At 37.0% G+C, this 14,434-nt stretch overlaps 1 pseudogene; it reads left to right on the plus strand.

Moving 5' to 3' along the window:
- The window catches only part of LOC102534926 (large ribosomal subunit protein P1 pseudogene), a 48,150-nt pseudogene that overhangs the window by 24,220 nt on the left and 9,496 nt on the right, over positions 1 to 14,434 (plus strand).

The following is a 14,434-nucleotide window of genomic DNA, read 5'->3' on the forward strand; positions in this document are numbered from 1 at the left end:
CTTGTTTTTCTGAGGTTGATTTCTAGTTTCATAACATTGTGGTCAGAAAAGATGCTTGAAATAATTGCTATCTTTTTAAATCTTTTGAGGCTTCTTTTGTGCCTGAGTACATGAATTATCCTAGAGAATGTTCCATGTGCACTTGCAAAGAATGTACACTCTATTTGGGGGGGGGTGTAATGTCCTAAAAATATCAACCAAGTCTAACTGTTCTAATGTATTATTTAGTTTCTCCTTTTATTACTCAGTTTCTGTCTGGAAGATACTTCCAATGATGTTAATGGGGTGTTAAAGTCTTCTCCTATAACTGTTTTCCAATCAATTTCCTCCGTTATGTCTAATAGTATTTGCTTTATGTATTTAGGTGCTCCTATATTGGGTGCATATTTGTTAATGAATGTAATATTTTTATCTTCTATTGCTCCTTTAATCATTATATAGTGTTGTTCTTTATCTTTCTTTATGGACTTTGTTTTAAAGTCTATTTTGTCTGAAACCAGTATTGCTACTCCTGCTTTCTTATTGTTTCCTTTTGCATGAAATACCTTTTTCCACCCTCTAACTTTCAATTTATGTGTGTCCTTCTTCCTAAAGTGGGTCTCTTGTATGCAGCATATTTTAGGTTCTTATTTCATTATCCAATCTGCCACTCAGCATGTTTTGATTGGAATATTTAGTTCATTAACATTTATAGTAATTATTGATAGATACGTGTTTATTGCCAGTTTGAACTCTGTTTTCCATTTGGTTTGTTATTTACTCTTTGTTCCTTTTTCTTTTTCTGGTTTGATAATTTTATTTTGTATTATCTTGGTTTCTTTCTGGTTTTCCTGACACTATTGTATGCTTTTGACTTCTTGTTACCCTGTTTTTCAAGCATATTAGTCCATTACTATTTCTGTATGCTTTAAACTGATACTCATAACCTCAAACACATGATAAAAAGAATGAAAAAAGAAAAAACATCTGTATTTTCTTGCTCCCCTCTCACACCTTTAATTATTTTGTTGTCCTCTTTCACATCTTCATGTTTATTCTTTTGCAATTCATTGTAGTTATTGCCTTTCCAATTATGGTTTACTCCTTTCTGTAGTATTCTGCTTCTTTTCCTTTTTAGACCTTTCAATATTTCTTTTAGGAGAAGTTAATTATTGCTGAATTCTTTTAGTTTCTGCTTGTCTGTAAAATTCTTTATCTCTCCTTCTGTTCTAAAGGTTAGCCATGCTGGATAAAGTATCCTAGGTTGCAGCTATTTCTCATTCAAGAATTTGAATATATCTTGCCACTTTCTTCTCCCCTGCAGTTTTTGTGCAGAAAAATCAGCTAAAAGCCTTATGGAGGTTCCCTGGTAATTAACTCACATTTTTCTCTTGCTGCCTTTAGAATCATTTATCTTTAACCTTGGTCATCTTAATTATAACATGTCTTGGTGTAGGTCTATTTGGGTTCTTCCTGGAGATCTGTGCTTCCTGTACTTGGCTATCTTATTCCTTCTTTAGGTTTCAGAAGTTTTCAGTCATGATTTCTTCAAATGCCCGTTAAATCCCCTTTGTTCTTTCTTCTGTTTCTGGGACCCCTGTTATGTGTAGGTTAGCATGCTTAAATTATCATATAGATCGCTTATATTGCTTTCATTGGTTTTTACTTGCTTTTCTGACTGCTGTTCTGATTGGGTGATTTCTGTTATCCAGTCTTCTAAGTCATTTATTTGTTTCTCTGCATTGTCTTAGTCTGCTTTTGATTGCTTTTACCTCAGCTCTTATCTCAGCGATTGAGTTTTCTGTTTTTAACTGGTTTCTCTTTATAGTTTCAGTTTCCTTTTTAATGTATTCTCTGTCTCTGTTCACAGTCTCTTTAAGTTCTTTCAGTACTTTAATCATTCACTTCTTGAAGTCATGATCTAGTGGACTATTGAGATATGTTTCATTAATCATTCTTTCAGGGCATTTGTCTTATTCTTTTAATTGGGAGTAGTTCCTCTGCTTCTTCATTTTACTTATATCTCTCCTCCACTATGGATTATGGAATATCAATTATTTACTATGGTCTTGAAGATTTTTTTTTAAAGATGATGTGTTCATGTGTAGACTGTGTGCCCCTAATAATTTTGTCAGAAGGTCTGTTTTTAGTATGGACGTTTGAAACATCAATCTTCTGTGTATTTTGGCTGTTATCCCTTTTGTTTGGGGTTGTGGCCAGTGTTGTGGTGACCTGAGTGGGCCCTGGTTGCTGAGCAAGTCCTCCTTCTTGTTCTGTGGTTGTCACAGCCTTGACAGGGGCTTGGTCTGTTCCCCTTTTGTTGGGATGGAAGATTCCTAACCTGTTTATGAGCTGTGGTTCATAGTAGGTATGGCTAGAGTACTTTAAGTACTCTCTGTTTTCTTTGCTTTTAGGCCTGCTTTAGCAATGGGAATGTAAGTACACTACTCTGGCATCCCCTAGGTTCTCTGGCCTCAGAGCTACCAATGCAGTTCCTCTGACTGCTGGGTCATACACCTGGATTGTGGCATGCTATTGGGTCAGCACCGTTTCTGGAACCAAACACAGCTCCTGCAATTGCCCTACTGTGTGAACTCTGCTTCCTCATTCTAGAGTGGGTTGTGCCACTGAGTCAGCACTGACCCCACTGCTGCTTTCATGCATGATAGATGGGCATGCACAAAGTGGCCACAGCAAACTTACTCCCATCTCTGTGCCAGAACTCCACTCCTTGCTCTTTCATCTTATAGGCACAGGTCCACCAAGGCACCCATGCGGCAAAATGGTCTCCTCTGTCTGGGGCTGTAAAAAATCTCAGTCCTGCCTATGAAGTTGTGGAGCCCCTGAATATGGATTCAGATTTCAATCTCACTTCTGCCTGGGATCCAAGCACCAGTAAATATGGTTGTTATGGCTGAGCCCTGCCTTTCTTCTCCTGAGAGCACACCAGAGATAGTGCTGCAGGTCTGTGGAGACAAAGGGTGTGGTCTAGCCAAATTTCCTCCCTTCCCCGCAATTTGCACCAGAACTGTTGCTTTCTTTCTTTCTTTTTTTTTTTAATAGGGGATAGGCTAGTCTGTTCTGTATACACTCCTAGCCACAGTGCAGAGCAAACTCCAGTCCCCTGAGGAGGTTGGTTCTGTGCAGTCATCCCCAGTCCTCTGCTTGGCTCAAGCAGACTGTCCTACCCCATCCCCACAAGCTCATGTTTAGGGCTGTGGATTTCAGGTACTCTTTGTGCCCATTTCACATATTTCTGTTGGCCAAGGGCTGCTGTGCACAGATCTGAGCCTCAGAGGCTACCTCTCTGTTTCTGCTGACCTCTCCATTGGAGATGGGGGTGACCCAGTGTAAGCTCGCTGTTCCTCCTATGCAGTTCCCCCACCACAGGACAGGTATCAAACTAATTTTCTTCTCCTTCTTCTTCTTCTTTTCCTTCCCCTTCCTCTTCCTCTTCTTCCTCCTCCTCCTCTTCTTATTCATCTTCTTCCTCTTCCTCTTCTTCCTCCTCCTCCTCCCCCTCCTCCCTTCTTCTTCTTCTTCTTCTTCTTCTTCTTCTTCTTCTTCTTCTTCTTCTTCTTCTTCTTCTTCTTCTTCTTCTTCTTCTTCTTCTTCTTCTTCTTCTTCTTCTTCTTCTTCTTCTTCTTTTTTTTTTTACTTTCTCTTCAGAGAGTACTTTGCAGATTTCTTTTTTTTTAACATTTTTTATTGATTTATAATCATTTTACAATGTTGTGTCAAGTTCCAGTGTTCAGCACAATTTTTTCAGTCATTCATGGACATATACACACTCATTGTCACATTTATTTTTCTGTGAGTTATCATAACATTTTGTGTATATTTCCCTGTGCTATACAGTGTAATCTTGTTTATCTACTCTACAATTTTGAAATCCCAGTCTATCCATTCCCACCCTCCACCCTCCTGGTAACCACATGTCTGTATTCTCTGTCTGTGAATCTATTTCTGTCCTGTATTTACACTTTGTTTTTGTTTGTTTGTTTGTTTTCGTTTTTTAGATTCCACATATGAGCAATCTCATATGGTATTTTTCTTTCTCTTTCTGGCTTACTTCACTTAGAATGACATACTCCAGGAGCATTCATGATGCTGCAAATGGCAATATGTTGTCGGTTTTAATGGCTGAATAGTATTCCATTGTATAAATATACCACCACTTCTTTATCCAGTCACCTGTTGATGGACATTTAGGCTGTTTCCATGTTTTGGCTATTATAAATAGTGCTGTTATGAACATTGGGGTGAAGGTGTCATTCTGAAGTAGGGTTCCTTCTGGATACAAGCCCAGGAGTGGGATTCCTGGGTCATTTGGTAAGTCTATTCCTAGTCTTTTGAGGAATCACCACACTGTTTTCCATAGTGGCTGCACCAAACTGCATTCCCACCAGCAGTGTAGGAGGGTTCCCCTTACTCCACAGCCTCTCCAGCATTTGTCATTTGTGGATTTTTGAATGACGGCCATTCTGACTGGTGTGAGGTGATACCTCATTGAAGTTTTGATTTGCATTTCTCTGATAATTACTGATATTGAGCATTATTTCATGTGCCTATTAATCATTTGTATGTCATCCTTGGAGAATTGCTTGTTTAGGTCTTCTGCCCATTTTTGGATTGGGTTATTTATTTTTTTCTTATTGAGTCTTATGAGCTGCTTATATATTCTGGAGATCAAGCCTTTGTCGGTTTCACTTGCAAAAATTTTCTCCTATTCCGTAGGTTTTCTTCTGGTTTTATTTCTGGTTTCCTTTGCTGTGCAGAAGCTTGTAAGTTTCATTAGGCCCCATTTGTTTATTCTTGCTTTTATTTCTTCTAGGAGAAAACTTTTGAAATGTATGTCAGATAATGTTTTGCCTATGTTTTCCTCTAGGAGGTTTACTGTATCTTCTCTTATGATTAAGTCTTTGATCAATTTTCAGTTGATTTTTGTGTATGGTGTAAGGGAGTGTTCTAGCTTCATTGTTTTACACGCTGCTGTCCTGTTTTCCTGACACCATTTGCTGAAGAGACTGTGTTGATTCCATTGTATATTCTTGCCTCCTTTGTTGAAGATAAGTTGACCAAAAGTTTGTGGGTTCATTTCTGGGCTCTCTATTCTGTTCCATTGGTCTATATGTCTGTTTTCGTACCAATACCATGCTGTCTTGATGACTGTAGCTCTATAGTATTGTCTGAAGTCTGGGAGAGTTATTCCTCCAGCCACTATCTTTCTCTTCTGTAATGCTTTGGCAATTCTAGGTCTTTGATGGTTCCATATAAATTTTATTATGATTTGTTCTAGTTCTGAAAATATGTCCTGGGTAATTGGATAGGGATTGCATCAAATCTGTAGATTGCCTTGGGCAGTGTGACCATTTTAACAATATTGATTCTTCCAATCCAAGAGCATGGAATATCTTTCCATTTTTTAAAGTCTTGTTTAATTTCCTTCATCAATGGTTTATAGTTTTCTGTGTATAATTCTTTCACCTACTTTGTAAGATTTATTCCCAGATATTTTATTACTTTGGGTGCTATTTTAAAGGGGATTGTTCCTTTACTTTATTTTTCTGTTGATTTATCGTTAGTGTAAAGAAATGCAACTGATTTTTGAACGTTAATTTTGTAACCTGCTACCTTGCTGAATTCTTCAATCAGCTCTCGTAGCTTTTTTGTGGATCTTTTAGGGTTTTCTATATATAGTAACATGTCATCAGCATATAATGACAGTTTTACCTCTTCTTTTCCAATTCGGGTCCCTTTTAATTCCTTCTCTTTCCGGACTGCTGTAGCTAGGACTTTCATGTTTGTGTTGAATAGGAGTGTAATAGTGGGCATCATTGTCTTCTCCCAGATTTTAGTGGGAAGCTTTTGAGTTTTTCACCATTGAGTACTATGCTGACTGTAGGTTTGTCATATATAGCTTTTATGATGTTGAGATATGTTCCCTCTATACCCACTTTGGAGAGAGTTTTTATCATAAATGGGTGTTGAATTTTATCAAATGCTTTTTCTGCTTCGATTGAGATGATCATGTGGTTTTTGTCCTTTCTCTTGTTGATGTGATGTATTACATTGATTGATTTGTGTATGTTGAACCAGCCTTGTGTCCCTGGGATGAACCACACTTTGTCATGATGTATAATATTTTTTATGTGTTGTTGGATTCTATTTGCTAGAATTTTGGTGAGGATTTTGGCGTCTATGTTCATCAGTGATATTGGCCTATAATTATCATTTTTTTTGTGGTGTCTTTGCCTGGTTTTGGTATCAGGGTGATGGTGGCTTCATAGAATGAGTTTTCAATCTTCTCCTCCTTTTCAATCTTCTGGAAGAGTTTGAGAAGGACTGGTATGAGTTCTTCTTTGTATGTTTGGTAGAATTCCCTGGTGAAGCGGTCTGGTCCTGGACTTTTATTTGTAGGGAGGTTTTTAATTGCTATACCTATTTCCTTTCTAGTGATTGGATTGTTCAAGTATTCAGTTTCTTCTTTATTCAGTTTTGGTGGACAGTATGTTTCCAGGAACTTGTCCATCTCCTCTAGGTTATCCAGTTTGGTTCCATATAGATTTTCATAATATTCTCATATGATATTCTGTATTTCTATTTTGTTTGTTGTAATTTCTCCATTTTCCTTTCTTATTTTGTTAATTTGTGGTCTCTTTTTTCTTCTTTGTGTGTTTGACCAGAGGCTTGTCAATTTTATTTACTTTTTCAAAAAACCAGCTTTTGGTTTGGTTGATTTTTTCTATGGTCTTGTTAATCTGTATTGTATTTAATTCTTTTCTGATCTTTATTATTTCCTTCCTTCTGCTGCTTTTTGGGGCTTTTGTTCTTCTTTTTCTAATTGACTCAGGTGGTGGTTTAACTTGTTTATTTGAGATTGTTCTTCTTTTTTGAGGAAGGCCTGTATCGCTATAAACTTCCCTTAGCACTGCCTTTGCTGTGTCCCATAGGTTTTGAGTACCTGTGCTTTCATTATCATTTGTCTCAAGGTATTTTCTAATTTCAGCTTTGATTTTCTCATTGACTCATTGTTTTTTCAATAACATATTGTTTAATCTCCATTCTTTCCTTTTTTTCTCCTTTGTTTCTCTGTTGTTGATTTCCAGTTTCATGGCATTTTGGTCAGTAAAGATGCTTGAGATAATTTCTATCTTCTTAAATTTGTTGAGGTTTCTTTTGTGCCCAGGTGCATGACTGATACTGGAAAATGTTCCAATGCACTTGAAGTGAATATATATCCTATTTTTTGTTTGTGTAATGCTCTGAAAATATCCACCAAGTATAGTTTTTCTATTGTAGTATTTAATTTCTCTGTTGCCTTGTTTATTTTCTGTCTGGAAGATCTGTCTAATGATGTTAATGCAGTGTTAAAATCTCCAACTATGATTGTATTCCCATCAATATCCCCCTTTATCTCTGTTAGTAATTCTTGCACGTACTTAGGTGCTCCTATATTGGGTGCATATATATTAACGAGTGTAATATCTTCATCTTGTATCACTCCTTTAATCATTATGAAATGTCCTTCTTTATCTTTCTTTATGGCCTTTGTTTTAAAGTCTATTTTGTCTGAAATCAGTACTGCAACACCTGCTTTTTTGGTTTTTCCATTTGCATGGAACATCCTTTTCCATCCTTTCACTCTCAATATACATGTTTCCTTCTCCCTAAAGTGGGTCTCTTGTAGGCAGCATATTGAAGGTTTTTGCTTTATTATCCAGTCTGCCACTCTATGTCTTTTGACTTGAGCATTTAGTACATTAACATTTACAGTAATTAATGATAGATGTGTGTTTATTGCCATTTTGAAGTTATCTTTGCAGTTGAATTGGTATATCCTCTTTGTTCCTTTCTTCTTCCTTTTGTGGTTTGGTAATTTTTCTTTGTATTATTGTGGATTTTATTTAATTTTTGTGACTCCCTTGTAAGTTTTTGGCTTGTGGTTACCCTTTTTTGTAAATCTATTAACCCATTACTATAACTGTTTTTATTAAACTGATAGTAACATGATCTCAAACCCATCCTACTGAGAACAAAAGATTTAAAAAAGAAAGAAAACAATATTCTATATTTCCTGCCTCCCTCTCCCACTCTCAGTGATTTGTATGTCTTCTTTTATAATTTCGTGTTTTCTTTATTTGTAGTTCATGAGTTATCACCTTGCCAGTTGTGAGTTTGTCATTTCTGTAGCATCCTGGTGCTTTTCTATTTAGAATAGCCGTTTCAGTATTTCTTTTAGCTTCTGTTTAGTGTTGCTAAACTCCTGCAGTTTTTTTTGTTTGTTTGTTTGTTTTTGTTTTTGTCTGTGAAACTCTTTATTTCTCCTTCTATCCTAAAGGACAGCCTTGCTGGATAAAGTATCCTAGGCTGCATCTTTTTTCATTCAGGGCTTTGAATATATCTTGCCATTCCCTTCTGGCCTGTAGTGTTTCTGTAGAGAAATCAGCTGAGAGCCTTATGGGGGTTCCCTTGTAACTTACTCTTTACTTTTCTCTTGCTGCCTTTAGAATCATTTCTTTATCCTTGACTCTGGCCATCTTGATTATGATATGTCTTGGTGTGGGTCTATTTGGGTTCTTCCTGTTTGGGACCCTCTGAGCTTCCTGTACTTGGATATCTGACTCCTTCTTTAAGTTTGGGAAGTTTTCAGTCATGATTTCTTCAAAAACCTTTTCAATCCCCTTTTATCCTTCTTCCCCTTCTGGGACCCCTATTATGCGAAGATTGGGATGCTTTATATTATTCCCATTGGTCCCTTATGCTATTTGCATTATTTTTTATTTGCTTATCTTGTAGTTTTTCTGAATGGGTGCTTTCTATTGCCCTGTCTTCTAAATCACTAATCCGTTCCTCTGCATTATCTAGTCGGCTTTGCACAGCTATTAAATCATTCCTCATCTCTGTCAATGAGTTTACCCATTCTACTTGGCTCTTCTTTATAGCTTCAATTTCATTTTTGACATATTTTATATCTCTAAACAATATCCCTTTTAATTCCTTCAGCAATTTGATCACTCTTTTTTTGAAATATTGATCTAGTAGACTATCGATTTCTATTTCATTGATCTTTCTTTCTTAGGGGATTCCTCCTTTTCTTTTAATTGGGAAAGGTTTCTCTGCTTCTTCATCTTGCTCATACCTCTCTGGCACTGTGGTTTATGGAGTATCAGTTGTCTATTTTGGGTCTTAAGGATTTTATCTATCTAATGCCTATTTAGGACTAGATCTTAGGAAAAAAAGAAAAAATAAGAGAGGGAGAGAATGAATTTTAAAAGAAGGGAGAAAGAGGGTTTGAAAACAGTGTATAATGAATAATTGAAGAGCGAGTTGAAGCAGAGTATTAATCGAGTTCAGACATCCTTTTAAAACCTTTAAAAAAAAATAGAAGGGGGAAGATGAATAGATGTATTTGAAACCTATTTCTAATCAATAACAGGACATCAAAACCCAAGAGAAATAGAAATGAATTAAGAAGTAAAAATTAAGAGAATAATAGAAAATACAACAGGTAAAAACAGATTTAAAAAAAAGGGGGGGAAGGGGAGGCTGTCGGTGTTCTCCTGGAGTCTGTGTGCTTTTAATGTGAAGTCTTTCTGTCTTCGTCCTGTTTTGGAATCTCAGCTTGTTGTTTTCAAAGGCCCTCTGTTGGCGCCCTCTTCTGTGCTGCTCCCAGCACCTGTCAGCAAGCAGATCGCGCCTCCTCCTAACACGGGGTCAGGTGCAGCTCTCCTCTGCTGTGGGCGGGCGGGTCACAGCCCCTCCGGATGCCGCTGTCAGATGTTGCAGACTGGCCAGGCAGGAGGGCGGGTCATGCCCCCTCCCAGCACCTCGGTTAGGGACTGTGTTCCTGCCTGAAAGGCGGGGGGCCGCTCTCCCTCTACCTGTGACGCCCGTTGCTCCGCTGCGTGCTCCGCCCTGGTTGGCGCTCCGCAGGTGGGCTTGGGGAAGACCGAGGGACAGCCTTGTCCATGCTCGGAGCCAAAACACAGCTCCTTGTTTGTCTTTCTGGAGCAAGTTCTCTGAGCGACCAGGATGGAAGGATCCCATCTGCCTCAGGCTGTAGGCCTGTCTCAGTCTGGCCTTTGAGGCTGCTAAGCCCTTCGGTGCTGATACAGGTTTCACCAACCCCCTCTCCTCGCCTGGGTGCTCAGTGCTGGAGGATATGGCGGCTGTGCCTGAGCCCCGCCTCTCTTCCCCATAAAAGTTTCCGCGTGTTTTCAGAGATGGAGGTATGCACCCTGCCCCTGAGAGCACATCAACCTTGCTGTTTTATGGAGGGCCCAGGTTGTTCTGCCCTGTACACCCACAGCCACGGCGTACAGCACCTTGTAGTCCCCCAGGGCTGCCTCCGTGCAGCCGCCCCTCTCCTCCACCCAGCTTGTGCAGCCTGGCCCTGCCCGCCGCTGCCAGCCGGCGTCTCAGGCTGGGTGTCGGGGGGGGATGCTCTGTGTCTGTTTAACTTGGTTCTGTCAGCCAAGGGCTTCTCTGTACAGATCCGAGCCTCTGGAGGTTCTCCCTCCGTCCTGCTGGCCTCTCAGTTGGAGAGGGGAGTCCCAGGGAGCGAGCGCCAGTCCTCCTTTGCTGCTCCCTCCCTGTGGGACCCATCCCGCGCTGCTTTTCCTTTTGTTCTTTTTTTTTCCTTTTCTTCTACCAGATTTTTAGCGTCTTTATCTTTTGAAGAGGGCGATGTTTTGTCGGAGTTCCACAGGTGCTCTGTTTGGCTGAGTGAGTCTGTAGATGTGGTTCTTGGTGTATTTGTGGGAGAGTGTGACTTACGAGCGTCCTTCTACTCCGCCATCTTTTCCGTCTCTCTTCTTCTTTCTTCCTTCTTCTTCTTCTTCTTCTTCTTCTTCTTCTTCTTCTTCTTCTTCTTCTTTTCTTCTTCTTCTTCTCCTCCTCCTTCTATTTCTCCTTCTCCTTCTTCTTTCTTCTTCTTCCTTCTTTTCCTTCTCCTCCTTCCCCTTCCCCTCCTCCTTCTTCTTCTTTCTTTTCTCCTACCATATTTATGATGAATTTTGTCTTTTGAAGAAAGTGATGCTCTGTCAAATTTCAGTAGGTGTTCTGAGTAAATAGGTAGGTCTGTGGATGTCTCTGTTGGTGTATTCATGGGAGAGGGTGAGCTAAAAGTGTCCTTCTACTCCACAGTCTTGGCTGCTCCCCTATCCAGAGAGATTTTTAATTTCTCAATTTTAGCATATCATGGGTATTTTCATAAAGATAATCTTTGTACAAATTACAGGAAAAAATAGGATATACAAAATAAACAACATATACTAATTACAGTCATAGAACTCAAAATCATGTTGGAAACATTAGTGTTTATAAAGATACAGCCATTAGGTAGAGATAGATATTCAACAAAGTATATGTATATAAAACAGATGGCGATTCAAAGAGTATAATATTTAGGTTTTTTATGGGTATTTTAAAGATAATACAATTGAGAAAGTTTCCAAAAAGATTGATTTGAATAAGCAGACATGAATATATAGTGCATATGTATTGTAACTATTCACATGACCCTAGAAAATTCAATACTTTAAAGCTTTGCACCATTAAAATGAAAAACAACAGCTTAACAGTTGGCATCTTATTAAAATGCCTTGAGATATTGAATGTAATGATTTGACAACACAGATACAAAGTTATAAGAAAATAAATAAGACCAAATGTGTCATTCATAAGATTTGCTCAATTGAGAGAGGAATCATTTTGGGTGAAATACAGTAATCAGGGGTATCTTCATGGTTCTATAATTAATTAAATCAGTTATGGCTACGTAGATACAGCATGACCTGAGATTGTTCCATGTGAAGACAATAATTCAAATAATTTTAATAATGATTTATTTATAGGTAGTGTCAAGACTGGATTTTTCATAAGATATTTTTTCAGTCAATAACAAAAGATAAAGTTAGCCAAACTAAATAGAGGCAGATTGTTGAGGAATGCAAATTCCCATAAAACCAAATACAATAGTTCATGTTACTAGTTGGGTTTTATTACTGCTACTATGCCTGAAGTGTATGCAACTTTTCAATGACAAAATACTCTTATATATATTAGGTAATTTAGTTGCCAAAATAAATTTTTGTTCAAACTAAGCCTTAAAAGTGTTGAATTATTTTCTGTAAAGTCATAGATCTAGTAAGTTGAGAAGCCAGGACCAGAGTGCATGTATTTTTATAGCTAAGTCCAGTGCATTATTAGTCATATTCTTTGAGTGCATGTAAGAGGAATCAAAATTCAATCTGATTTAAACGGTAACAAAACTTACTAACTTTAAGAAGATAAAGTGAAGCAACAAACAGGGTTCATTGCTTTATTGCAAGAGTTACTAAAGACAGGTATTTTCTTCATGTCTTCTCATCTATTATTGTCTTTAAGTTCATCCTCAAAATGTTAGCATTTCCAGACATATGAAATTATGCAAGGATCAAAAGAGGAAAAGAGGAAGTCTTTCCTGTGGCTTTTTTAAGGAATCAAAGGAATATTTTATAGAAGTACATTTCCCTGAGCCCCATTGAATAACATGCACATTGTTGATATAGTAACTAAAATTGAAATAAAATTAGTTTTAAACCAATAATAACTATTCCTAGAGTTAATGGTAGGGAGTTCTTCTGTTTTATAAGTCTACATGAAGGAGACATGAATATCTGAATAAAATTAGGATTATTTTCAGAAAGAAGAAAGAAATATCTGTGCTGGATAGAAAACTCACAATGTCAGCTCCTTTTGGTGAGTTTTTCTCTGCCACTGTAAACATAATGTGATTATTAAATAAACACATGGCAAGTGAATCAGACAGGTAAATGTGTGTGATCCTCTTTAAATTGAATAGCATTTGATAATTGGAGTGCTTCAGTTTCCTATTGATATGGTAAATAATTATCAGATATTTAGCAGCTTAACACTAATTTATTAATCTTACAGTTTTATACTTTGTTTCATAATTTATCAATTACATTGAAATAATTATTTTAAATGATCTGAAATTTGTTTTGCTACTTTTGGTATTTGATGTGTAATTATAGTAAGGTTTAGTAGCCATTCATGTATTTACTGATGTAGTGAGAAAACAGCAGCCTTGATGGTGGGGATAAGTGGATTTTAATCCAGGTTATGCCATGAATATCTTTCTAATTATTTGCAAAACTATTAATTCCTATAAGACTCAGTTATCTTATGTGGTGGCCAGACAACATTAACACTTAAGGGCCCTTTCAGTTATACCACTTCTAAATATCAATCTAAAAATTATAAAATAATAAATCAAGTCTATAGGTATATAATAGTTAAACTATGGGTTGATTTTTTAAAATTAAAAGAATAAATTCAGAGCTGCAAAGAATAATATTCTCTTTTGGGTTTGATTTTGAGACATGTTATTAGCTGTGAAATAATCAACTTAATTTTGCCAATCCAGCTAATGCTTCTTGAGAATCAATTTTCTTAAATACCTAAAGTTCCTTAAAAATCACAATGGCCCTGTGGAAAAAATACCCTAGCAGGAACCATTACCATACCTGCTTGTTCCTTCTTAGACTAGATTTCAATGTGAAGAAACAATTTGAAAACAGGGGGAAAACATTTTTTAGGCAAGGGGGTTTAAGATCTAAACTTACAAAATGATACTGGAAATATGTGGAAAGAGCTAATTTTGAGAATGTAAAGGAGACTGATTTACAAAAGCAGTTTTTTATAAACGCACATTTACATGAACTATTTTTTTCCTGTCACGCTTGTCTTGGAATTTCAGTTTTACTTAGACATTTTATCTTGCTAGATAAAAATTATTTATTTAAGATGCATCATAAAATTAAATTTTATCAAATCAATAAGTAGCTGTAAGATGAGTAAGCTTGTAGAATTACAAAATGCTCTCAGTACCCTAATAACTATGGATCATAACTGGAGGAGTTTGTATTGTTTTTGGTCAATATTGGTTGAAGAATTTTTAGCAGATACATTGGAATCTTTACAATAAATTATAAAGTCCAAAAAAGAGTGAAGTTTGAGTAAGTTGATTCCTGGGATAAGGTAACATAACATTTTAGATTTGGCCACATAAAAAAATGCACCAGATGAATGTTACCATGTTATTTTCTTGTACTGTGTAAGGTATTTTTAACTTTTATTTTTGAAGTAGCTAGTACACCAAAATAAAATAAACAGAACAAAAAATCCCCCAAAACACCAAAAAACAAAACAAGATAAAAAACCCTTTTCTAAATAATTTTTGGCAGACAGTAACAAATGTGTCATTTCTGTCATTGTGCTAGTTTAAATTAACTCCATAGAGTTGCTTACTGAGTTGTTTGGTACTCGATATGGATTAAATAGTAATGTGAAATTTTTCTATTCCATAACTTTCGTGTATACCTAACCCAGGCTAGGTGGTACCTTAACATTTGTTTGATCAGTTGGCAGTTTTTTGGAAGTAGAATTC

Source organism: Vicugna pacos, chromosome 14 (genome assembly GCF_048564905.1).
Source record: "Vicugna pacos chromosome 14, VicPac4, whole genome shotgun sequence".
NCBI lineage: Eukaryota > Metazoa > Chordata > Mammalia > Artiodactyla > Camelidae > Vicugna > Vicugna pacos.